Source organism: Mus musculus, chromosome 11 (genome assembly GCF_000001635.26).
Source record: "Mus musculus strain C57BL/6J chromosome 11, GRCm38.p6 C57BL/6J".
In the NCBI taxonomy this organism is placed as follows: domain Eukaryota; kingdom Metazoa; phylum Chordata; class Mammalia; order Rodentia; family Muridae; genus Mus; species Mus musculus.
In genome coordinates this window covers 25,664,654-25,689,199 of record NC_000077.6, presented here as the reverse complement: position 1 = coordinate 25,689,199, position 24,546 = coordinate 25,664,654, and the positions used below count along the sequence as shown (strand labels likewise).

At 39.9% G+C, this 24,546-nt stretch overlaps 1 long non-coding RNA gene and 1 other non-coding gene across 2 annotated transcripts in view; one reads left to right on the top strand and one right to left on the bottom strand.

Moving 5' to 3' along the window:
• The window catches only part of 5730522E02Rik (RIKEN cDNA 5730522E02 gene), a 593,731-nt gene that overhangs the window by 521,377 nt on the left and 47,808 nt on the right, over nt 1-24,546 (top strand). The window lies entirely within an intron of this gene.
• Gm23514 lies at nt 3,931-4,060 on the bottom strand. The gene has a single exon (XR_003949912.1). It is a non-coding gene; the product is annotated as a small nucleolar RNA SNORA61 (small nucleolar RNA).

Sequence of the window (24,546 nt, the reverse complement as noted above, 5' to 3'; positions counted from 1 at the left end):
AAATCTGTCTTTCTCCATTTATGTTGTTTGTCAGGTGTATTATCGCAACAACACAGAATGATTAATTAATACAATCTCAAAGATGTATCTTGCCCAGGTTTGCTTGGAGTCATTTCATTCTTTCCTTCTTTCTTTGTCAAGGATTTAAGGCCTTCTGAAATTTCTGTCCTTGGCCTCTCCTTATTCAGACACCTGTTGTCAGGGAGCCTGGTATAAGGAACTATACCCTGTGTTGAGTGCCTTTCCTCTAGATCCCCTATACCACTTTCCATCCTAGCCCAGCAACACTTGGCATATCACCACATCTTCCAACATTCTTGCATCATTGATTGAAAATATTTATAGTGAATAATTTCCAGAAAGCATTCTCAGAGCCTTAATGTTATCATCTTTGACCTGGACTTCAGCTTTTGTTTGTTTTTTGATTGTTTTCTGCTGTCACCTATCATGTCAGACAGATGTCACATTAACATAAACCGATGGCATTTCTTTCAAACCCAGACATGACTGGTTGCAATTCACATGTAAATATCAGTGTCTTCAATGCAAGATTTATCAACTGTGGGGTATGCCCTCCTTTGGGGTCACCTGATTGAGGGCGGGGGCATTGTAAAATATTTGGCAATAGTATAAGGTTTCTGAACATGCAACAACCAATAACATTCAAATCAAACATGTGGTGAATTCAGTGTTTCTTGCTGCTGCCCCCCACCCCCCTGGTTCTGAGCATAAAGTAGTTCTCTGCACTGGACCTGCCATACCACTAAGGCTTATCAGGTTGTTTGATATTTGTGAATGTTGTGTGCTATGAACTGTACAGTTTTATGGAACAAATTTCTCTACTTCTATAGAAATGTAATTTTTAATCATGGAAAACAAAGACTTTTGACATTTTCTTGCTATCATTTCATCAACAAAGCATTACTAATTAGTATTTGGATTATATTGTGTTAGTGTTTCATTTTAAAATTTGCTATTTGAATTGCTGACTTGAGTTTAATTTGTAAAAATTCATTAAATGAATTTTGGATTAGGGTTTGGACAGAATTTCCAACAATATCTGAAATGGCCCTAAACATAATTCTTCCATTTTGTACTACATATTTGTGTGAAACAGATTTTTACCTTTTATGGTTATAAACAAGTACTACCAATGATCTCTGAACAAGATTGTAACTACTATGTGCCTTATGTAATCAAATACTTAGTCAAAATTTAATCTTTATATGAAAAATAAACAAGCTTATGCATCCCATTATTATAAAAATCTCCCTTTGGGTTTAACAAGTGATAAAATTATATGTGTGACAATTGTTTTAAAAATAATTAGTAAATTATTTTATCAGTAAATCAATAAATCTTTGACTTTTATTACCTATTTTCTATACTTACATTTTTAAAGTTGTACAAAAATATGTCAGATGAAAAGGGGTTATAAGTGAAAATAATTAAGAAGCTCTGTCTTAAGTAATTAGAAAGGTAACTATAGTGTATAGAGGTAATGAATAAGATATTAGAAGCTTTCTTTGTGCAAAGATTCTGTGTACCTTATAGACTATCTTGAAAGTTTTACAAAATGGCATGAGACAGACACTGTTGGTGCATTTTTCAGATGATAAAGCTAGAGAACCAAGAGTTCAACAGATGTGTACAGCAGAGAACTTGTACAGATGAAAAGCAGGTTGCCTCCCGAATTTATCTTCGGAGTCATTCCACTCGGTTGTATCCCCAGGGTAGTTAAGAGGCCTGCCTTCACAAATAAAGCAGATAGGCCCCAGGGGTTGAGGTTAGAAACTGGGAGATTCTAAAACTCTAGGAAGAAAATTAAAGAGAGATATGGGGACTCCAGCAGTTTCTTTGGCCAGAAAAACGCTTGTCTTTGATTTATTTATATTAGTGGAATGGTCTCTTCTGTTACTTTCAGTTTACTTTCATAAGGACACCTGATAGCAACCGACACTGCTTATTCTATCCTCTTCTGAGTTTCTCTGGAAATTTCTTACTGCATATTCTATGCTGGAGATCACCAAATAAGGGTTTTGTTTGTTTGGTTGGTTGGGTGGGTTTTTGGTTGGTTGGTTTTATTTTTTTTATTATTTATTTTATTTATTTATTTATTTATTGGTAAAGGAAATCAAATCAAATCAAGCATTGGGTTAAGTCTCGGGAGACAGATGGTAGGACTTCATAGCTAATATTACAGTGCTGCTGAAGGATAATATTTGGAGTATGCCTCTGAACTCTCTTTGTTACTTATCCTATGGGCCCAGAATGTTGCAGGTACATTTACCGGCATGTCCGGATTCTCTTTTAGGTACCTGCTTTAAAAATGGCGTTCTGCTGCAGTGAAACTTGGGGGAGTAATGGTGCCCAGAGTCGGGAACTACGCTGTTCCAAAAGCAAGATTCTCATGGGCTCCAAAGGATCTCTTGTGCTCAGGCTTAAAGTTACTGTGATGCTGTTTAGGGTCCCCTCAGAGATTCCTTACTTTACAAACATCTTTAGAAAGGGGATTATGAGGATCAGAAAGAGAGGAAGAAACTCTGGCCAATATTCACAGAGCTGTCTAAGCAAATGCAATAATGACAAAAAGAGGGGAAAAGGCTGCTGTTGAAAACTCAGGCACCCAGGTGTTGTGCTTGGATATCCGTCATTATGTTGCTTCAACACTGGTTCCAAAAGGACACAGAGTATTCTCTTGGTCACTGGCCCTCAATGGTAGAGTTACTTGACATTCTAAAGATGAGTATTCTTTCTGACAGTGAAAAAAAATCCAGCTTGAAATTTAGCAACAAAGTGGACCTTGAAAATTATCTAGTGTAAATACCTCTGTATCAAATGGCAGCAAAGGAGGCTATGAATTCATAGGTCTCAGTCACCTTGCTAATTCCAGAGAAAGGAGGCCAACAAAATTCTTCTGCTTCTAGGGTGCCTTCTTTCACTTATGCCATACTGAATTGGTTTTTATGCTGGTCCAATGTGGACACTGGATGGGTTTTGTGTATTTCCAAGTAGAGATTCTGTTAAGTAGAGGAGTCTACTACCATGAACATCCACAGGTGGGGTGAAGGCACTATGCACAAAGTCCTAGCTGGATCTCAGGTAGACTCCGAAGAGCTCAAGACTTAGCCCTGCAAGCTGCAAATAAAATCACCTAAAGAAAATCAGGCCTGAGTCAGACAGATACTTGAATGTATTTCACCTCTAAAATCCAGTTTTTAGTGGGATGTGTATAGAAAATTTTGAAAGTCTTCAAAGAATGCAAACAACTATGCAAGCCAGTGTTCCTAAGGAGAAGGCAGATATTGGTCAGTCTGTAGATGCTGAGTATTACAAGCATGGCTAACACCAACATGCTGGGATAAACATTCCCTTTAAGTTATTAGCACAACGAGCTCCTTAAGAGGACAAGACTCATCAAATGAGCATCATCTCATCTGTTTTAAAGGAAATGTGAAAGGGCCTAGAATTGAGTTTTTGTTCCTCTCAATGTCTTTGTATTTTAAAAGCAAATGTGACTTTTCTCCTATTTAATAAAATTTATCAAATATTTGTTGCTGATGCTCCAGCTTTTATTTTTCACTTTCCAAAAGTCTTTATTGAACAAATTGCATGTTAAATGACAAAGTATTTCACTTTTCCAAAATGAGGTTTCTCGACGTAGGTCAGGCTGGCCTTGATCTGACTGCAGCTCTGATTCCAATGGCCGCCTGGCTAAGTACTAGCCAAAAAACTTCTACTAGCTTCCAGGGAGATCCTCTTGTGGAATTTTTCCAACAAGTGTAGACCAAATCATATATAATGGCCACTTCACTGGTTACATGGCCCTTAAAAATAAAGAAAAAAACCATGAAAGTAAGCCAATACTCAGCAATACTACTGCCCAGAGGCATTTTTAATTCTCAAGTTATCCCATTTTACAAAGCCGAGGCATGTCTGAGTCTGGACTGTTGCTCTACAGCAAACTGCATTGCTGTGTGACCAGCTTCAGGCTGCTTTTCCACCTTTATGACCACCAAGACCAGTGTCAAGATCTGATGGGAAAGGGAAACCGCAGGGTGATGCTCCAGCTTTGATTGCGTAAGATTGAAGGTGATTAAGATCCTGCCTCCTGCCATGATAATAGGAGATGTTGGTAGCTGGGAAAGTTGGAAGATCATTGGTCTTTAGATAGTCTTTGGAAGAACTCTCGACTCCTCCTCCCTCCTCCGCCAGCACTAGTGCCACCACCATATTCTCTCACAGAGCACAGATTGCTGCCCAGCTCCTTGGAGAGAGGCCAGTGCATTTGTCAGAACTGAAAAGGTTTGGAGCCAGTTCGAGGACTTCTGGTACACAAAGTATTGGCTGAAAATGTGGTAAGTATTAAATGGGATGTTAATTTTCATGAATATTTCCTCATGATTGTAGCTTGTGGTCATTGAGCAATTTAGCAATCACCATGTGGTCTGTTGGACACACAGCCTGGGTGAAGTTCAAAAAATTAGCAGTCAGACAGTGGGGAAAATGCTAGAACTCAAATTTATGTGTTTTGTTGGTTTTTTTTTCCTGCTTCCTTCGTACCTTAGAGGATAGATGGACTTCTCTTCATTAAAATTTTAGGTGTCACTATATTCCTGAAATGTGTGTCTATCTCCCATATCAATGTTCTTATACTTTCATAATCCCCAGACTTGTATACAGGCTCCAAGATTTCTGAGTCAGTGAATCTTTGCTCATTCAGTCTTTGCTTCTTCATACAGGATCCATAATTGTAAGAACACTTATGCATAGGTTCAGAAAACACTCCATTCCATTCTTCATGATGAGAGATACTTTAAAGATGGCAGTCTAGTAAGAGGAGAGATTCTGATACAAAGCCAACTAGGAAGGATGATTGTTTATTTAATGTGACTTATACCTTAGTGTTTACCTCCATTTTCCTATGTCATATGTTCTCAGTCTGCTTTCATAATACCAGTGAGGCATCATAGGGCAAGATCTCTTTTAAAATCCTTTCTTTCTAAAGCCAGTCTTTAGAGATGGAAGTGAGTTGTCCAATATAGTGCATTTAGGGCTAAAAGATAAGTCCCTGTCGCATCATCCTTCTATGTCAGCACCTCCCCATCCAAGCTACCATGTACTACCACCAGGAATGTGAATTGACAAAAAATATTACAAAATTTTCCATGCTTATCTTTCTGTACGCTTGATAAACCATACTAAGGATTTGAACAGAGAATGAGTGGAAGTATTCCATGTGCTCTAAGATTTGATAGTGGCACATACAGTTAATGTATCTTCTGAGTGAATCGTCCATGGTGTGTGTAGGAAGCAAATGGTGTCTGACATCGCTGTGGTGAAAGTTTACCTGCCTACTCTCTTTTGCAGTTCACCTGTCATCCTTGGTGTTAAGGGGAGCCATTTAGTAGATTCTTTTCAACAGTTCTTACTGCTTACTCATCAACTTTAACAGTAAGTCAAATAGGTGACGATCACACAACAATGGCTTGAAGAATGGATGCCCTCCACACCTGATTTTTGCCTTCTGAGGATTAAATATTGAATGAATCTAAAAATTTGATTCATAAATTTTATTATGTATTTGTATGACCTAGGGAGAATTATACATATAATTAATATTATCGTAGTAAAGTGCATATGTCTATTTTATAAGCCTATTTAACTTATATATTTATATAGAAATATATGAGCGTCATATTTTGCTAATAATGCCAGGAAGCAAATTGATCTCCATATAGTTCCTATAAACTGTTTTACAACACATCTCATTCAGAATATAAAGAGACTTGGAGCTCCTGAATTCCTTTCTGGAAGGCTTGGATTCCTTTAATCAGAGTTCATTTGTCCTACTTGTTTTAGATATGGCGGTCTTATCATTCTTTGAGACATCGTGGCTGATACAGCTGTGTTCTCTTCTCTTAGTAGCACACCTAACTTGATGTTCACAAGTTTTAGCCAGATGGTCTCCAGTATTCTCACAAGTTCCCTGTTCTTATATGTCTTTAGCTGCAAAATATGAAATAAAAACACAGATATGGTGTCTCAAACAGGAGTGGGTTAATAAGCTCTGAGTGTTTGGGTAGACATAAATTATGGGGGAGAGAGTTATTTTTCAATAATAAGTCTGACTTATTGATTCCAGGGCCCTGCTATCCACTTTCTCTGGGGTTCCTAAGATAGGCTATACAGAGTTGAGCTTGCCTAACAAGTGCAGAATTACTCTCCACTACAAAACAAAAGATGCCTATTAATCATAAATCGTAGCAGAAGTAGCAATGTTTAGTTTGGGATGACCAAAGGAGAAGAGCTCCTGGCTGTCCAAATCAGAGGAGTGTTTTTATTTGTGTTTGTCAAGGATGAACCTATACGCAAACTACAAAAGGCTGTTGCCTTTTTTCTCAGCTCTGGCTTCATGGCATTTCTTCCTAAAGCAGCATGAGAGAGCTGATTTTCATTTGCGAGGCATTAGCATGATGTTCTAACACTTGTAAATGAATACAGCTCTTGCCTAATCTGTCATTTTAATGCCTTATAGATTTTATTTCACTCGATGTTGTACCAGATTCTCAATAATAATAATCAACGGCTTTGTTGTTCTCTGGCAGAAATTAAATTTCTTCAGTGAGTGTGCAACTAATAAAAGATGTTGCTTGAGGAAACAAAAAATAAATATGATGAATCATAAAAGTTAGTGGGGTGGGGGGGACTTGCTCCTAGATGAAAGACAATTATGAACCTAGTGGTGAATTGTCTGATTCTCGTCTTGTCAACAGCTTAATAACCCTCAGAACGTCTTTAGCCACCGTGCTTATGTCTGAGTATTAGACGTGTGGACTTGGTGTTTTCCCAGATTTCATTTGGAAGCATTAGTATAAGAGGTGAGTTACTAAAATAGCCATTCTCTTTGCCAGATTAGTTTGCCTACAACTGCCAGTATACAGCTTCCTCGCACATCCCTTTTATCTTGTCCCCTGTCACAAGCTATCCAGAAGAGTGGCATTAAAGGCAGCGGTGTGGGACTCCGAGTATTGGCAAAGGCTGTAAAGTGGAAAATAAACAGTGTGTCTATCACCAGGCTACAAGAACGCAGCCTTCATAGCTCGAAATGACAGTCAGTGGCAAGCAACTAATTGGTCACCAGCTTTGGAAGAAATATATTCTTCCAGACCTCTGTCACTTGCCATGTTCTTTAAACTCACAAAAACCCACCAGGTTGAAGTGTTGGCACTAACCTTCAAAAGAAAGAAAACGGAGAGCACAGGCTGCAGAGCTGGGCAAGCACCTTGGAGACTGAGGATTGTAGGCATTCACTGCTAATATTAAAAGGAGTGTTTCCTCTGCTACAGCAGACTTGTCCCACTGTCCACAGGAGGCCTACGAGGCTAATGCAGGTGTGAGATGAATGGAGTATGTTACCTAACACTTTCCTAAGAGTGAACCTGATGTAGTGACTGAGTTTTCATGCGTCTCTTTTCCCTTTTGTCCATCTTGGTGAGGTTGTGGCATGAATGAGCTTTATACACGAGGGAACATGTTCATATCCTAAGACAAGCAAGGCACTGGGGTGTGGGTGTGGGGAGGGCTTAAACAAGCATTAGCTAATAGAACTATGGGTAAGGTAATAGGATTACAGGCTGGATCTATAATAACACCATAGTAGTGAGTTTAAAAGTACTGAATGGAGGATTTTTAAGATGTAAATGAAATTACCTAAGCATCCATACTTAACACTAAACGTAGACACATCATCGTTGGAGAAAGAAAGAATAAAATCAACTTCCCTACCCTCATACATCTATTATTTAAATGTATTTCTCCAGATTCTGTCTAACTTGCTTAATGATGCTTTCATATGTCAAACTAATACCATCCTCATGGGACTAACCATTTGGTTACCTTAATACAAATATACATAGTCTAAGAATTGGAGAATAGTTTATAATCCTATAGGCTAGGAGTTTTATAAATTTAACACTGCTGATGAGCTGGTGAGCCTTGCACCTGCTGACACTGATAGATATCCCAAGCTTCTCAGCCTCTAGAACTGTACCCCTTTTTTTATGGGCAAATGCACATGGTACAAAAAGACAACTGGTCTTGTCAGATTCTTACAGATACATGACTCTATCAGTGAAAATCACATAAGCATTGGCCAAAACCAGTGCTGTGATAGATGTTATCATTGTTTTGGAAGGTTGTGAGCATACAGCCTAGCTGCTGAACATGGCAATTCATGTCTATTGTGCTAGAACTCAGAGTCCTAGGAGGAGAGACTGAGTTTGGAGCTAGCTTGAACTAATGCAGTAAGATCCAATTTCAGGGAATAGAAGAGGCAGAGGAAGAAGGAGGAAGTATACACACACACATACACACACACACACACACATACACACACACACACACACACATACACACACACACACACACACACACATACACACACACACAATAAATTAGCATTCTCCCAAACATCCTTCCTTTTGTCCTTGGGCAGGGGGCGGGGAGGGGAGTGGGTGGTGGGAGGGAGTGGGCTCCATGGCTTCTTCTGCCTTCATCCTTATTTTCTTTTATAGTCAAGTATGCTTCTAAATTCCTTGCACATCGAGTCCTGTCTTGGCACTGGTTTCTGGAGGATCTTAAACATTTTTAACATAATAATAAAATTCACATTGTTTTCACCATTCAGTGTATGCCAAATAGTGTGTTGCTGTGTTCTCTCATTTAATCTCCTCAATTCGCAAGAGATATGCACTCTATTTATTGGCTGGGTTTTGTGAGCATTGCTGCAAGAAGAGGCTGAGGCCAGCCTGGTTACACAGTGAGACCTTGTGTCAGCCAAAACAACACAACATGAACACGCAGACAACAAAACCCAAAGAATTTCAGTTCTTTAGGACAGGAAATCATCCATAGGGTAGTAGATTGCAGAGTTATCACGTGAAGAATGTCCTGTTCTGTTTTTCCACACAGCTCATGGTCTCAACCACTAAACCATCACCTCCTTAGAGTAACTAGAAAGAGCACTGCCTTCCAAGTCACATAAAAATAGTCATTGTCTTTGTGTAACCTGAGATGGTGCTGTGGTTGAAAAATGAAGGGTTGGTTACACAGTCAAGGCTTTTATGGCTTTGTTGTAGGGAAACAGTAAGTTGAGACACTGGAAATGGCTGGTGTGCAGACTATGCAGGTTTGCTTGGAAACTGGACCCACAGGTGCCTTGGTTCCTGTTGCTTCCAGCTTGAGCCATTGCTCAGAGGGGGAAACCCAAGCACTGCTCCTGATCTTCCCACCCATCCTACCACCCGTAACTTGGAGCATTGTCAGGGAAACTCTGAGGTCAGAACGGAGTATTTGTACAAAAATGAGAAAAATAAATGTTCCTCTTTCAAGGTTTCTGTTTGACAGTGTTTGCTAGACAAAGTAGAATTTCACAGCGCAGGTCCTTAGCTCAAGAGGCACACGCGTCAGCAGCTATTCTATGCGCTCTCATCTGCCTTCGCACTTAGAGAAAGGAAGAAGAGAAATGTATCCACTCAGAGTGAGCTTTTTGCAAAACTTGTGTCTTTCTCTTGTTTGTCATGTTAATTATGTCCCAAACAACCCCCTTTCAGAGAAATCTGCAATCAAATTCCAAAGCCCCATCAGATGTACAATGGCTTTTAAAGTGGACTGGTTGTTTGGAGTAATAATGAACTCCATAGTATATTTACTTTGAAATAAATTCAGATTCTGCTCCTTGCTGTTCCTGCTCTTCACTCCTCCATGACCTGGTGCAGGCAGGTACTTATTCTCTTGCTCTCTAGCTCCTGTAGTTGTAAAAAGGAGACAATATTTTTTCCTGTAGGGAATACATAGGCTATGCTATATGCCAGATATCTGATTCATATTCATTTCTTTTAGTTAATGAGAAAATATCGCAACTTGACCACACTATCGTAGTCATATATTAAATTTGTATACAAGATATGGGTTTGTTTGAATACTCCATGGCTGGAGGGCACCTATGATTTCAGAGACACCCCAGAAAGCCCACTGTGACAGAATTTGTGGTTTTCACTGAATGGACATAGTATATATCATGAAAGTGTAAAGAGAGAGAGAGAGAGAGAGAGAGAGAGAGAGAGAGAGAGAGAGAGAGAGAGAGAGAGAATATGGTCTTTGCCCGTACAGAGTAAAGGTGAAAACAGCCCTAAGAAACACAAATAAAAATGTGGTACATTTACACAATGGAGTACTACTCAGCTATTAAAAACAATGAATTTATGAACTTCTTAGGATGGAACTAGAAAATATCATCCTGAGTGAGGCAACCCAATCACAAAAGAACACACATGGTATGCACTCACTCATAACTGGATATCAGCCTAGAAGCTCAGAATACCCAAGATACAATTCACAAACCACATGAAACTCAAGAAGAAGGAAGACCAAAGTGTGGATACTTTGATCCTTCTTAGAAGGGGGAACAAAATAACCATGGAAGGAGTTACAGAGACAAAATGTGCAACAGAGAATGAAGAAATGATCATCCAGAGACTGCCCCACCTGGGGATCCATCCCATATACATCACAAAAACCAAACACTTTTGTGGATGCCAACAAGTGCTTGCTGACAGAAGCTTGTTATAGCTGTCTCATGAGAGGCTCTGCCAGTGCCTGACAAATACAGAGGTGGATACTAGCAGCCTACCATTGGACTGAGCACAGGGTCTCCAATAGAGGAGCTAGAGAAAGGACCCAAGGAGCTGAAGGGGTTTTGCAACCCCATAGGAGGAACAACAATATGAACCAACAAGTACCCCCAGAGCTTCCAGGAGCTAAATCGCCAACCAAAGACTACACATGGTGGGGCTCATGGCTCCAGGTGCATATGTAGCAGAGGATGGCCAAGTTGGTTGTGGATGAGAGGAGAGACCCTTGGTCCTGTGAAGGCTCTATGCCCAAGTGTAGGGAAATGCCAGGATCAGGAAGCAGGAGTGGGTGGGTTTACGAGCAGGGGGAGGGGCGAGGGGATGTGGGATTTTCAGAGGGGAAACCAGGAAAGGGGACAACACTTAAAATGTAAATAAAGTAAATATCTAATAAAAAAAGGAAAAAATAAAAATAAAAACTGCAACGAGAAAAAAACACAAATCTAAGTATTAGGAGTATGGCCCACATATTGTAAGACAGATGTATATCATCTGCCTTAGTTAGATTAGAAGGTTATTCATTTGAGATGGTTTAAATAGCACGGCTCTTATAGTCTAATATGTTTGAATATTTGGTACCTAGTTAATGGAACTGTTTGAAAAGTATTAGGCTGTGGCCTCTTTGGAAGATGTTACTGGGAGTGGGCATTGATGTTTCAAAAACCCGTGCCAACCCCAGTGTCTCTGTTTCTTTGTTTGCTGCATTCAGATCAGGTCGGGAAGCTCAGTTACTGCTCATGTACTATGCCTGTCCCAACATAATGACAATGGACTAACTATCTAAAGCTCTAAGTAAACCCCCAAATAAATGCTTCCTCTGTAAAAATAGTCACGGTTAGGGCATCTCTTCGCAGCAACACAACCCCACTGGGTGAGAATAAGACTGCTAACACAATTTTAGTCATATTTGAAGTAAGTTTGGTTTTATTGGGGTGCAGGTCCACAGAAGAGAGATAATGGGGTAATATGTATGTACAGAAAAATCTCAATAACAAAACAAAATGAAACAAAATCCACCTTATGCTTGCCATGTAATTAGGGAGGGTGATTAGAGAGGGCCAGAGTATTCTCAAAAGCAAGTTAGAGTCATGGCTTGGGCTAGATCTGGCTCTATGAAACAGGCTGATTTTTACAGTACATGGAAACTTATTTTTAAAAATACAGCATAATGGTTCCTGCCTTCAAAGTAGAGACAGACATGTTTCTCATGACCACGACAGACAAGACAAGAAGACAAGGGATTTTATTTCACTGAAGTAAGAGAAAAGTCATGTGAGAGGAAGAGGGACTAACAGGCCTCCTGCTTACATGTTGCTCTCGCATGCATCCTGTAAGGGTCTGGAACCACAGTGGACTCTAAACCTAGAGTGAACTATGCTGTGAGTAGCTTTAGTGGGCCCCATAAGACCTAGTCCATCATTCCTGTACTCACTGCCAAAAGACAACTTAGGAATGAGAAATAGTGAAGGAAGGGCTGTGAGTCCTTAACCAAGCTTTAGTGTGCACTTGGGAGATTCTCCATCAGTTGTCATTCTGCCTTACTTATACCGGTACTGCATCACAGTTCTGCTTTGAGGCATCTGCATATGACAACCTATCATAGTCCTTCCCACTAGATCGCATCAACTCACTATAAACTAATATCAGTTCTAACAAAGTAAGTGCTCTAAGTGACCAACTCTTGTCTTATTCTGGGCACTAAAGATACAAAGGAAAATACATTTTTAACTGCAGAAAGGTCATTGGTGGCAATGTATAAATTTTATCAAAAATCAGATTTGTATGTCTTAGAGAGCCATTGTCAAAAAGAGGGGGACACAAAGAATGGCTGGAAAGTTCATATTTAGAAAGAAAAGGTCATTAGATGATATTCACTGGGAAGCATGTCTAGAAACGGCAAGCAAAAAAGGTAGCATACTGCATAGGAGAAGATTCTTCAAATCTTGTTATAATGTGGCTCAAGATTATAGCATATTAGTTGAATGTATTGTTTCTGAATGGGCTAGCTGACTTTACTCAAAGGGCACCCTCCTACAGTCTAGTTAGTCTTTACTAATGTCAAATATGGATTTACTGGAAAAGAGATCCAATTATGTGTGAGTGAAATAGAACTACATCGGCTTAGCTAATTCATCTCTCCTTTCCCTGGAGATCAAATGGCCAAAGAGCCCACCCAACCCAGCAAGCTTGCTGTACATTGGTGGATTTATGTTGAATGGGGAACCAATAGGAATCCAGCATGGCACAAAAGGAAGTTGGGTAAAAACTGTCAATTAAGTGAAGAAATTATGTACAAAACTAGGATTTCAGAGACTGAATCTTTCAGAATATGGCTGGGTCCTGGTGCTCTTTGGCCTCATTATATAATAATGACAAGCCGGGGTAAACCATTCCACTAAGCTTACAGTTCTTTGGTGCTTGATACAGTTCAAGCATCAAGCAAACAAGACAGAGGATGACCTCGTTGGACATCAGTGGGAGGAGAGACCCTTGGGCCTGAGGGTGTTTGATGCTGTGGTGTAGGGGAATGCCAGGGCAGGAAGACAGGAGAGGGTGGGTGAGTGGGGGAGCACCCTCATCGAGGCAGGGAGGAGAGGGGATGAGATAGGGGAGACCTGGAAAGGGGAAAACATTTGAAATCTAAATAAAGAAAATATCCAATAAAAATGGGGGGGGGAGACTTTATTTGGCAATTTTTTTCGCTCCTATCTCACTTAAATTCTGACTCTAGTTCCTTTGTGGCCTCAACTGGAAGGGTGTGGTTTCTGTGCTCCTGCCATCTAGAATTCCTGCTGCTGAAAATTAAAAATAGCTGTAGTGCATCTTTGTCATAACATATTACACCTGCACATAACAATGTAACAAGTCTCAATTTAAAGAAAATGAAAGCTTAGAAGATAAAAAGGGTTCTGAATATAGAAGCTTGTGTAACTGGATGAAAATATACAACTAAGGACACTGTGTGCGCAAAGCAAGATAGATCCAAGGTGATGTTCCTATCAGTTTGTCTCATAACAATAGGGCACATTGACTTTAAACCCTCTTGAACATAGCTTCTGCATAATTAGGAGTCTGTCACAACCAGGTTTTAGCACACGAGTAAGCAGCATTTTAGAAGCTGCTTGCAATGAATTGTGAATCTATTAAATTTTTCTAGTTCTTCCCATGCTTTTTCTTTTTTCTTTAACCACAAAACACACTAAAGATCATTTCTTTAATGCATTGCTCTGTCAAATCTGTACAAACAAGTATAAATGTTAAAAAAGTAAAGAATACTAATCAAGAGACACAAGGCATACACTGCTTAATAAATCTTGCCTTCAATTTATTTGTCTAGTATTACAATGGCAGAGGAGATATCAATTAATATAGGCAAAGAGGACCCATAATTTATAATTAACTGGCAAGTGGTTTGTAGCAAGCAGCAGCACCGAGTCTAATAGCCAGTAGAAAAATAACTAGTGTTGATTTGTCCCTCGGCAAATTAATAGAGTGCTTAGCAATGACAGGGTTACATAAAACTGCTAAATAAATAATCATCAGTGAGTTCGAGTGAAGCAGATCTTTAACAAGCTTAATCTGAACCTCTTGACATCTCTAGACTATGAAGAGATTAAATGGTAAGAAGGAGAAGATACAGAGCACACATTGTAAGCCTGCTCCACAACTGAATGAGATCATGTTCTTATGTAATGAGAAATAAAGAAACATTTTTATTGCAAAATTACATTGAAAAATGATTTTCATTATAATTAGAGGGAAATTATAAAAGATATATCATGGAAATTCTGGACTGGAATTCACCAGATGCGAATTTCACTACAACTCTTAACAATGAAAACACATCATTTTTGTCATTTTTGATCTATTTTTGCTCATTTGCTTCACTTTTATTGCTCACCTCTGTTCGTGCCAGACATCCCTGCTCATATGTCACGGCAGCCATAGCCGTGAAGCTTATTTGGGGTTGTTAGAATTGTACAATAGAAGAAAATGAATGAAGGTTTGATACTTCACCAGTCCCCGCATCCACCCCCAGTCTCTCCTGCCACTCCCAGTTGAGCCTGTGGACCCTAAGGTTTGGTCATGGATGTTCTATTACTCATGGTATTTGCTTTGCACTGTTTACATTCCTGTGAATTGTTCCTGTACTGCCTTGGGATTTTGTCTTTTAAATGACCTTTATTTCTAGATGTATTAACCTTATCATCCTGTCTAATTATTTTCACTGCACATGTTCTTGGCAGGGAATTCAACCATTCCTTTCAATGCTACCCATATTCAATTAGACTCTTACAGAATCCTCAGATGCCTCAAATCTTAAACAGAAACCTGGAGTCCAGTGCAATAAGCCTGTGTTCTCATAGGTGTTCATATCAGACAGAAGATGATGACTAATTCTATGTAGTGCTGCTATAAGTAATTGTCTGAGTCTGAGCAATTTATCAGAAATGGAATTATTTTTCTCGTAGTTCTAGAGACTGGGAAGTTCAAAATCAGGACTTTTCCAGGTCCAGTGTCATAAGAGCTACTTTCCACTTCCTGTTTAGTACCTTGAATGCTTAATTCTCTAGAGAGAATAAGAATATGTGTTCATTCAGGACCAAAGGATAGAAAGGTAATGAGTGAAAATTCTGCAGCACCTCTCTTAGAAAGGCTCTAACCTCCTTCTGTGATATGGTAGTGCTCCTGACCTTCAGTCTCCAATTTTCACTAATGCTGTTGGGATGCTAAAGTCACCCTGTATATTGAGAAGGACACGAACATCAAAACCATTGCCTTCTAGAATGCAGCATGGAAGAGCCATGAGCTTCTCCATGTCCCAGAGCACTTTGTTGAGTAGGGCATAGCCTTTCCTGGGCTCTTTGGATTTCTCACTAAGTCCCATCGTTTTGGGAATGCCTCTCCTTAGGATGTTGCTGTTGCACTTGCATCCTTGTTCTTCTTATTGGCCCAATCAGGTCAACTGAATCGTGGAGTTTTGTTGGTGGTATTGTTTTGTTTTCCACTAAGATAAGCTAATTATGGGAATGAGACCAGTTGAACAAACAAGAGTCCTTTAAAGAGGAACTGGGGCACAGAGAGAAGAGCATGTGATTTCATGAGAGGACTTGACAAATTATTGCTGGTTTTTGAAGACCCAGAAAGGAGTTTCTGTTCTCACATGAAATCTCAAGTAACAATCAAGACAGCATGCAGAAATGAAGTGTTGCTGTGTGTGTTTCTGCCTTTACTGTTTGGGGTAACTTATAAGGAGGGACTCTGGGAGTGGCTTCAAATTCCCTGGTGATGCTCACATCCTAGCTCTCATAGTTACTGCTTTTCTGTTCCTCAGTCCCACATTTTCAGCATGCCTTGGCACAGCACATCCTTAATACTCTAAGAAGTTTATGATTGTTTCTTGGCCCTTTGGTTAAGATCAAGTGCACTGTAAGAACTTGATAGTCACATAAGAGAAACTGACCCCAAGGGAGTAATGAAATAATCTTTTACTATGTCTTTCAAACATAATTAATGAGGATGGCTTTGGTGATAGAAAAGAGAGGTTACGTCAAGGATGCATGTAGGGGCTGGAGTTACAAACAGGAATTTTCTCTGTCTGCTCCAGAAGGGAGGTCATGCTACCTTTATTTAATTTAACTCCATAATATTTCTATCATATTCCAATGGCCAGTAGTCTTCTACTGCTCTGTCTCCAGGCCACCTGGTTCAGGTTTCTGTCTGAGGTTCTGAAACTATAAGCTTGTGTTCTCTTTTAGCCACCAAGTTCCTTGGCTTTTGTGAAGGTGAAACTAGGAAATGGATGTTGGTCTTTAGCACTGCTCACTGTCAGCTTCCTTCTCTGACGTTTGATTTCAATACTTTCCTCAAAATGATCTTTAGTAATAAGGATTTGGCTGCAATACCCTTCAGTGCTATACCATTTAATTGTTTCCACGATGACTAGAATCCAATTGTACTGCTGAGTCATGGTACACAATGCCCAGAGTTCTGTTTCCAGCTTTGAGTCTTGCATTTGTCCTCCCCTCCCCCCCCCCCTTCTTCAATTCTCATTCTGCAAAAATAGTTTCTACACTCAATACAATCTTGTTTAAGTGCGGATTCTGGAATGTCCCACAAGCATGCCTAATGCTTGTTTACCTTGGTAAGCTTGGTGAGGCATTGTTTTTCCTAGCTTCTTCCTAGTACACGCACCACACACTCCATTCTTCAGGGTTCAGCTGAAGGGTAAGTTTATGGCTATTCTGATGATGTTATCTAGTTCATTGATTTTGCTGTGATACCTTCTATTTCCTTCCTTCTGCTTAATTCACTTTTTAATGTGCCTCTTGTTTTTATTTCTTAAGGTATAAGCTGGGCTTTATTGATTTAGATGTCTATGCTGTTTTTAAATATGTGAAGTTTCTGTTAAAATGTCCTTTTTCCAATTCAAGTACTACTATACTGAATTCTGCCAGTTTTGATATATTATGTTTTCATTTTTATTCAGCTCAGATGACTTTTTAGTTTCTTTTTATTTTCTTAACTTATGGTTTATTTAGAATTCTATTAAAACTTCCAAATATTTGGTAACTGATAATAAATCTTACGGTTTTCATTTTCCAACTTAATTTTGTTGTAGTTAAAAAACATGTTTTCAAGGCTTGAATTCTTTTAAATTTATGAGAACATATTTTGTATCCTGGATTATGAGCTATCTTGGTGTTTGGTGTTTATTTGAAAAGTATGTATTCTCAGGTGTATTTTTCTCTGTGCATAAAATAGGCCAAAGTCATTCTGTTCTTACTGATTGTTATTCTATCAATTAGTGAGAAAGGGATTTTGAACTCTGTCTCTCTCTGCCCATCTCTCTGCCCCCCCCCCCGTTTCTCTCTCTCTCTCTCTCTCTCTCTCTCTCTCTCTCTCTCTCTCACACACACACACACACACACACACACACACACACATCCAGAATTTCTTGATGTATTTTGAAAGTCTTTTTTTAGGTACACGAACACTTAGAGTAGCTGTAATGTCCATCTCATAATGAACTATTAATATATTTTTACCCCAGTGACTGCTCATCTGCTTTGAGAGCAGTAACAGTTTCTCAGACTATATTCTGGTTAGCCATATAATGGGAGGGTTTATTCTCACTATGGAGTCTGAACTAGCCTATCACTTCGTCCTCTGTTCTGCCTGTCCGGTGTGGGATACCTGTGCCATCACACTTGGCTTAGAGTGGGGAACCTTTATTTATTTATTTATTTACTTACTTATTTACTTTTCTCCCCATCTCAGTGTGTCTGACAACCTTCAGCACTATGAGTTTATGGATTTTTAAAAAAAAATTTCTTTCCTGATCTTTTGTAGGTTTTTACTACATTGCCTACAATGCTTAACTTGGTAGCATTACATTACTTTGACAGATTTTGAGAGACTTCAGAGCAGGGTTTGAACAAAGACCTGAATGGCTCCTATCATGGAGCAATGACTCCAGTGTCCTCTTCATTAAGTTCTGGACATTATGGGGTATCCCATCCTGCTGCCAGGAGCAGGTCCCCCAGCCCTGTCTAGATACCTAGCAGTGTCACTCCAATCCATTTAGATGGTTCTTACCCTGATTTTCCTTAGGTTCCTCAGGACCCTGTGCTGGTGAGCATTCAGGTTAACCCCACAAGTTTCTGGGCATTTCTCGTCACTGTGACTCTTCCCTGTGCACTCCCGGTGCCGTGGCTCTCTAGGATCCCAGTTCTAGGTTCATAGCTGAGGATTTGACGAGCTATGCACGTTTTTCATCTTGTGCTGTGGCCTGCAGACCCTTATAGCTCCTACTAAGGGACTAAGGCGTTCACCGTTTCCTTTTCCTTGGAGAATACAGCCCTTAGCTTTCTGATACATAAACATGTAAGTGTCTTAGAAAAAAACCATGGTCACCTTCACCTAGTTTTTATAATTTTTTTTAACTTTTTCTTTTTATAAGTAGCACATTATGTAGACATGCGTGCCTCATTCTGGCTAAATGATCTAAGTCAAGTTTACATCCTTGTTGCTCATTAAGAAGCTTCTCATCAGAAACAGAAACCTTAGGACCTAATTCTAAATCCTGTCTTGATAAACTCTAATGAAACCGAAGATTTTTTTTCCCTCCTCAGTGACCTACATGTGTTTTCAATTGGTAGTCCCTGGCATAGTTATATTACAAGAATGCTTCTAAGTAGCCTGACTCAAAAGTTCTCACTCCCTCGGCCATGGCAGCTCTATTGTGTAGCATTTACTATAGCCCAAGCTGTATCTGGAACACCTCCACACGAGGCTCCTATAATAAAAAGTCACGCCAGAAAAATGTGTGTAGGTTTTTCTTAGAAGACCCATTTTTGCTCTCAAAATAAATAGCTAAATCCTAAGCTCCAAAACTCATGTTCAACCAACATTTTGAGGACTTGGTGGGAAGATTTACTGGTTGCCTGCACTACTTATTTTAGTCAGACTTAAACAAACAAACAAACAAACAAACAAAAAACCATCTAGAGCTCCAAAATTGTACTGGGGCCTGACTTTATTTCACAGGATCACTTGATTTTTAAGCATGTCACTCGGGTTTTTCTGACTGATCTACACAAGCTGGAATTAAATATTATTAATAAAAGTCCCAGCAATTACAAAGTACCATATTAAAGTCCTCAGTTTATGTTTTGAAAGGTTCCAGGATGTTAACATGATAATGGTTGTCACATTTGAGAAAAGAAAAGAAAAATAACTTAAAAAAATTACCTCAGAATTAATGTTTTCACTTCAGGGTTATCAGAGCCTGTCTGTATACATTTCCAGCATGCTGCTTGTTGAGGCTTTGGCTGTCCAGAGGAAGTGTGGAGTAACAGCAGCTGTCCTGCTTCTCTTCTTAGCTTAGAGAGAGAGAGAGAGAGAGAGAGAAAGAGAGAGAGAGAGAAGTGCAGGCCTCTGAGCATGGTTGGTGCTAGATATTTCCAGGTAACAGCTTGTACAGGTACCAATACTTGTACCAAACAGGCCTACCTTTTGATAAGAGATGGGAGGTGTACGGGAGAATAATGGCTGTTGTTGCCACTACTGCCAATTTGCTGGCCCAGAAGGATGTTTCATGAGATCAGTCTCTCTGGGTTTTCCTTTTCTGTTTTAGTACTCTGCATTACTTGTGTTGTGAACAACATCTATGCGAATGAGAGTTGATGAAGGGAGACTCCCTTCATAACTGTGTCTCTCATCTTCTGTGTGGACTGTTGGGTAATGAGGAGCATCTCCTGAATGGGGTTACAGCCTGGCAGCTGTGGTAAGGAGAACCTGTCACTGTTCAAAAACATAATCTTTAGGCTGATTTGTAATAACAAATAGGAAGTATGATTTATGCACATATTATAACAGTAAAATGATCATATAACTATGTCTGTATAGAGTAAAGAACTACTGGAATCTAGTCACTGTGTCGACACACTGTGTAGACTATACCACAGGCCCGTAGTTTTCCCTATGATATTGAGTCCCCTCTTGGTGACACCCACTCTCTGCTATAGCACATGCATTTCTCATTAACTGACTCGTCCCCAAACCACCACTGTTCCAAGAGGACCTTGGTTCTTCATTTAAAATGACTGCTAAGTAACGAGCACCATCAGTCCTTCAGCTATTGCTAGGTTTGAATTCTCTGATGAATACATTTTTTGACTCAAATGGAATTCATGCTCGCCTTCAAACAAATATCTCACCCAAGTATTCTCTTGAAAGAAATTAACAGCAAATTACACATTTCTGGGAAATGGTGCAGCCACAAGTCAGTGGACCAGTTAAACAAGTAATTGAAGAGGTAGTGGTTTCCTAGAAAGACGGGGGCTTAGTGGCAGTGTGGGTTCTCCCAGGAAAAAATGTGTGTGTGTATGTGTACATGTGAGTGTGAGTGTATGAGTGTGTGTATGAGTGTGTGAGTGTGTATGTGTATGAGTGTGTGTGTATGTGACTGTGAGTGTGTGTCAAAGTCTGAATGTGCATGTGTGTGTGTGTGTGAATGTTTGAGTGTGTTTGTGTGTGAGTGAAATATAAGTCTATGTGTACCCACTTCAAATGTGGTTTTCATAGCTCAGATGAGACCCAATGAAGCAGAGCCAGAGTTTTAATTGGACTCATATTTACCTGGGACTACATAGGAAACTTTTATTTTTAGTTTGTTTTTGCGTGTGTGTGTGTGTGTGTGTGTGTGTGTGTGTGTGTGTGAATAATATCTTCGTGAATGAGAGTTGAAGAAGGGGAGACTCCCTTCATAACTGTGTCTCTGATCTTCTGTGTGGACTGTTGGGTAATGAGGAGCATCTCCTGAATGGGGTCACGGCCTGGCAGCTGTGGTACAACCCCCTTTGTCATTGACCCCCTTTGTCGGCAGCAACGTGGTGCTGCCCTGAGGTTATCAGTGCTAACCTTCTCTGTGGTATTCACCTCCTACTCCCACAGCCTTTAGATGAAGCCTTTCAAAAGCACATTTTTTAAAAGTTCCATTTGTTTATGTCTGGTTTGCTAACTGGATGAGTTACTCTTTGGGAGTCCAACACAGTGAGTAAAACCAAGGTGATTAGAGAAAAGAGAGTCTGCAACTGTTTATAAAATACTGTGCTTTGTGCAAACGGCACCTTTCCTTTGAACCCATTCTTGGTGTGGTTTTCTCTCATTCCCACCTATATGCCCTCTTTTTGCATTAATGGCACACTTTTGAATACCAGAATATTTTGTGGTACACTTGAAGGAATTAAATTGCATCCACAACTATCACACAATTCACGGGTTGCCCTTCATCACTACACTGCTGTTTGAGTAGCACTACTTATTGCCCTGGCTCACTCCATTATGCTCTCAGGAGGCGATATTCCTCCACATTCTAGAAAGTGCTCAATTTTATTGTGCATTGGTTTGGTGCTGTACATAATAATAATAGTAATGTATTTATTTATCCTGAAGAAACCTATAACTTTCACCTTGAGACTAGAGAAATTGTTCTAATGCATAGGTATGACTGTAGCTCTGCTGTAACAAAGATTGTATGTTGATAGAAATTTGGTGGCTCATAGTTAATGCTTGAGGGTGTCTCAGTAGATTGTTCCATAGCTGAATAACACCACTTTAAATATTTGGGTACACTTCACATTGCTCACCACATAGCTTCAGATTTTCTTCAATATAATATTTTGATGTGTGGTAAGATGTTTATCTACATAAAATTATTATGAGAAAATTGTTTAAAAATATTCCACCTTCTTTTCTCTTTTTTTAAGTAGGTATTTTCTTCATTTACATTTCAAATGCTATCCCAAAAGTCCCCCAGCCCCTTCCCCACTCCCCTCCACCCCCCCACTCCCACTTCTTGGCCCTGGCATTCCCCTGTACTGAGGCATATAAAGTTTGCAAGACCAAGGGGCCTCTCTTCCTAATGATGGCCGACTAGGCCATCTTCTGATACATATGCAGCTAGAGACACGAGCTCTGGGGGTACTGGTTAGTTCATATTGTTGTTCCACCTATAGGGTTGCAGACCCCTTTAGCTCCTTGGGTACTTTCTCTAGCTCCTCCATTGGGGGCCCTGTGATCCATCCAATAGATGACTGTGAGCATCCACTTCCGTGTTTGCCAGGCCCTGGCATAGTCTCACAAGAGACAGCTATATCAGGGTCCTTTCAGCAAAATCTTGCTGGTGTATGCAATAGTGTCTGCGTTTGGAAGCTGATTATGGGATGGATCCCTGGGTATGGCAGTCTCTAGATGGTCCATCCTTTCATCTCAGCTCCAAACTTTATGAATGCATATTACAGCTGTAAGCACATATGATTTAAATCTCAACAAATATCAATCAATAAATAAATTTCTGTGCCACCCCAAACTCTTCTTGACATTATATAGGGCCTATTTTATAGGTAACTATTATTCTGTAATTATAAGAGCCCTCTCTTACTAGTGATCTATTACAATTTTACTTTCTAATGTAGTAGCATAAGTGATTTATGAATAATCTTTTAATATGACCCAATATATTATGAATAGTGTGTTTGGATGTTGACAATTTTATCCACCATAATGAACAGTAGTAATCATACTCCATCCAAACCAACACATGAAGAAGTTGAACTATCTCCTTCCCATTCTTCCTTTCCCTTCCAAGATGGTCTATCTGTATCTCCTTAATACTCTCTGCTGGTCAATTTGTTATTACCATAGTCTACTGATTTATTTGCAGTAGGAAGACTGGGTACTGGATGCCCACAAGGATTGGGGAGTCTGTTCTACATAAGCAACCAGGGCTGGAGTTGTCACCAAGGAACTAGCTATGCTGCATAGCCAATCATAGAAGCAAGCTCCCTCCATTATATGAAAGAACAGTAGATCTAAATTCTGAAAATCTTTTTGAGGACAGTGAAATGAAGGGTGGGGAGAAGTATGAGGAAGAAAAGAGAGAACAGAGGGGAGGAGAGAGCAAGGGAGGGGAGAAGAAAGGAAGAGAGGGGAGGTGAAGAGAGAGGAGAACTGTGCTAAACACAGCATCTCTGAGCTGAGAGTGACTTTAGGAGTCTGTCAAAGCAGAGGAATGGTGGGAGCCGTGTGCTGTGATGATCTGTTGTTTCCCAAGTCCCTACCACTCGCACTGTGACTACAAATCCAACATTTACAAAAAATCTGATTGTCCATTTTGTCTCATCCGTGGAACTGATGGAGTCAAAGGGAATGAAGATAAATTAGGAGCTACTAGAGTGTGGAAGGGAGAAGGATAGTGAGGAAGGGGATTAAAAAGGACCAATTGATTAAACCAATTATATATCTATATAAACCAATTATATATCTATATGCAAGTACTAGAATGAAAGTTGTAAGACAGCTAAAATATGCTACTATTAAAAATTGGTATTGGGGCTGAAGAGATGAGTCAGAAGTTAACAACACTTGCTGCTTTTGTAGAGGACCTGAGCTTGGTTCCCAATACTTATGTTGGGCACTTCGCAGCTTCTGGGGGTCTGCGACCTGATTCTGATTTCTGAAGGCACTTTCACACCCTCCCCCCACATCACACACACACACACACACACACACACACACACAGAGAGAGAGAGAGAGAGAGAGAGAGAGAGAGATGACATATCATCTGTGTATTGGCTATCTAACTGTTCTTCTACCCAAACACTTTCTTCCCTTTAGATAGATGAATTCTATCAGAGACTCATGCACACTGCACCTTGACTTCTGCTCTGCTTACGTCATCTAAAGAGTGACCGTCCCTTATAAAACATTAAGGAATGCTGTCCACTGATGAAGATGGAGAGGAAGCAGAGTGTATGTTGGTCCTTGCCATATCATGATTTCCCACCATACATACTGACTGGAGTTGGCACTGCCTAATCCTCAGTCACACAGCTGATCCTGCATGAAATTTCTCCTGACCTACAAGGATTATGTAAACGCAGTCCATTTGGTATTGTCTTAGGGTCTCTGTGGCTTCAAAACACATTGCTACAGAGTTCAATCCAATGTCTCCATTCTAAGCTGTTTCCCCTTGGCACTGCTGTTCTGCTTTAACCCATCAGTGAAAGTCAGCCCCATAGTTGGCTCCCTTTGCACCCACCCCCCAACCACTGTCCCCATCCCCCGCTGCCTCTTAGGCCTTGAATGCTGATGTGTGCTAGAAATGAAGGAGCTTTGAAACCCCTGTTGACATTGGTCTAAGATCTCTGTCTGAGGTACTATCAGGGAATGTGCAGGGCATTCATCAAAATCAAGCTGATGCAAGCGTGAATAGTCACAAGAAAGAAAGCTTTAATGCTGCAAACTGCTGCAGGCTGGAAAGGGGCTAATTTATTTAAATTATCCC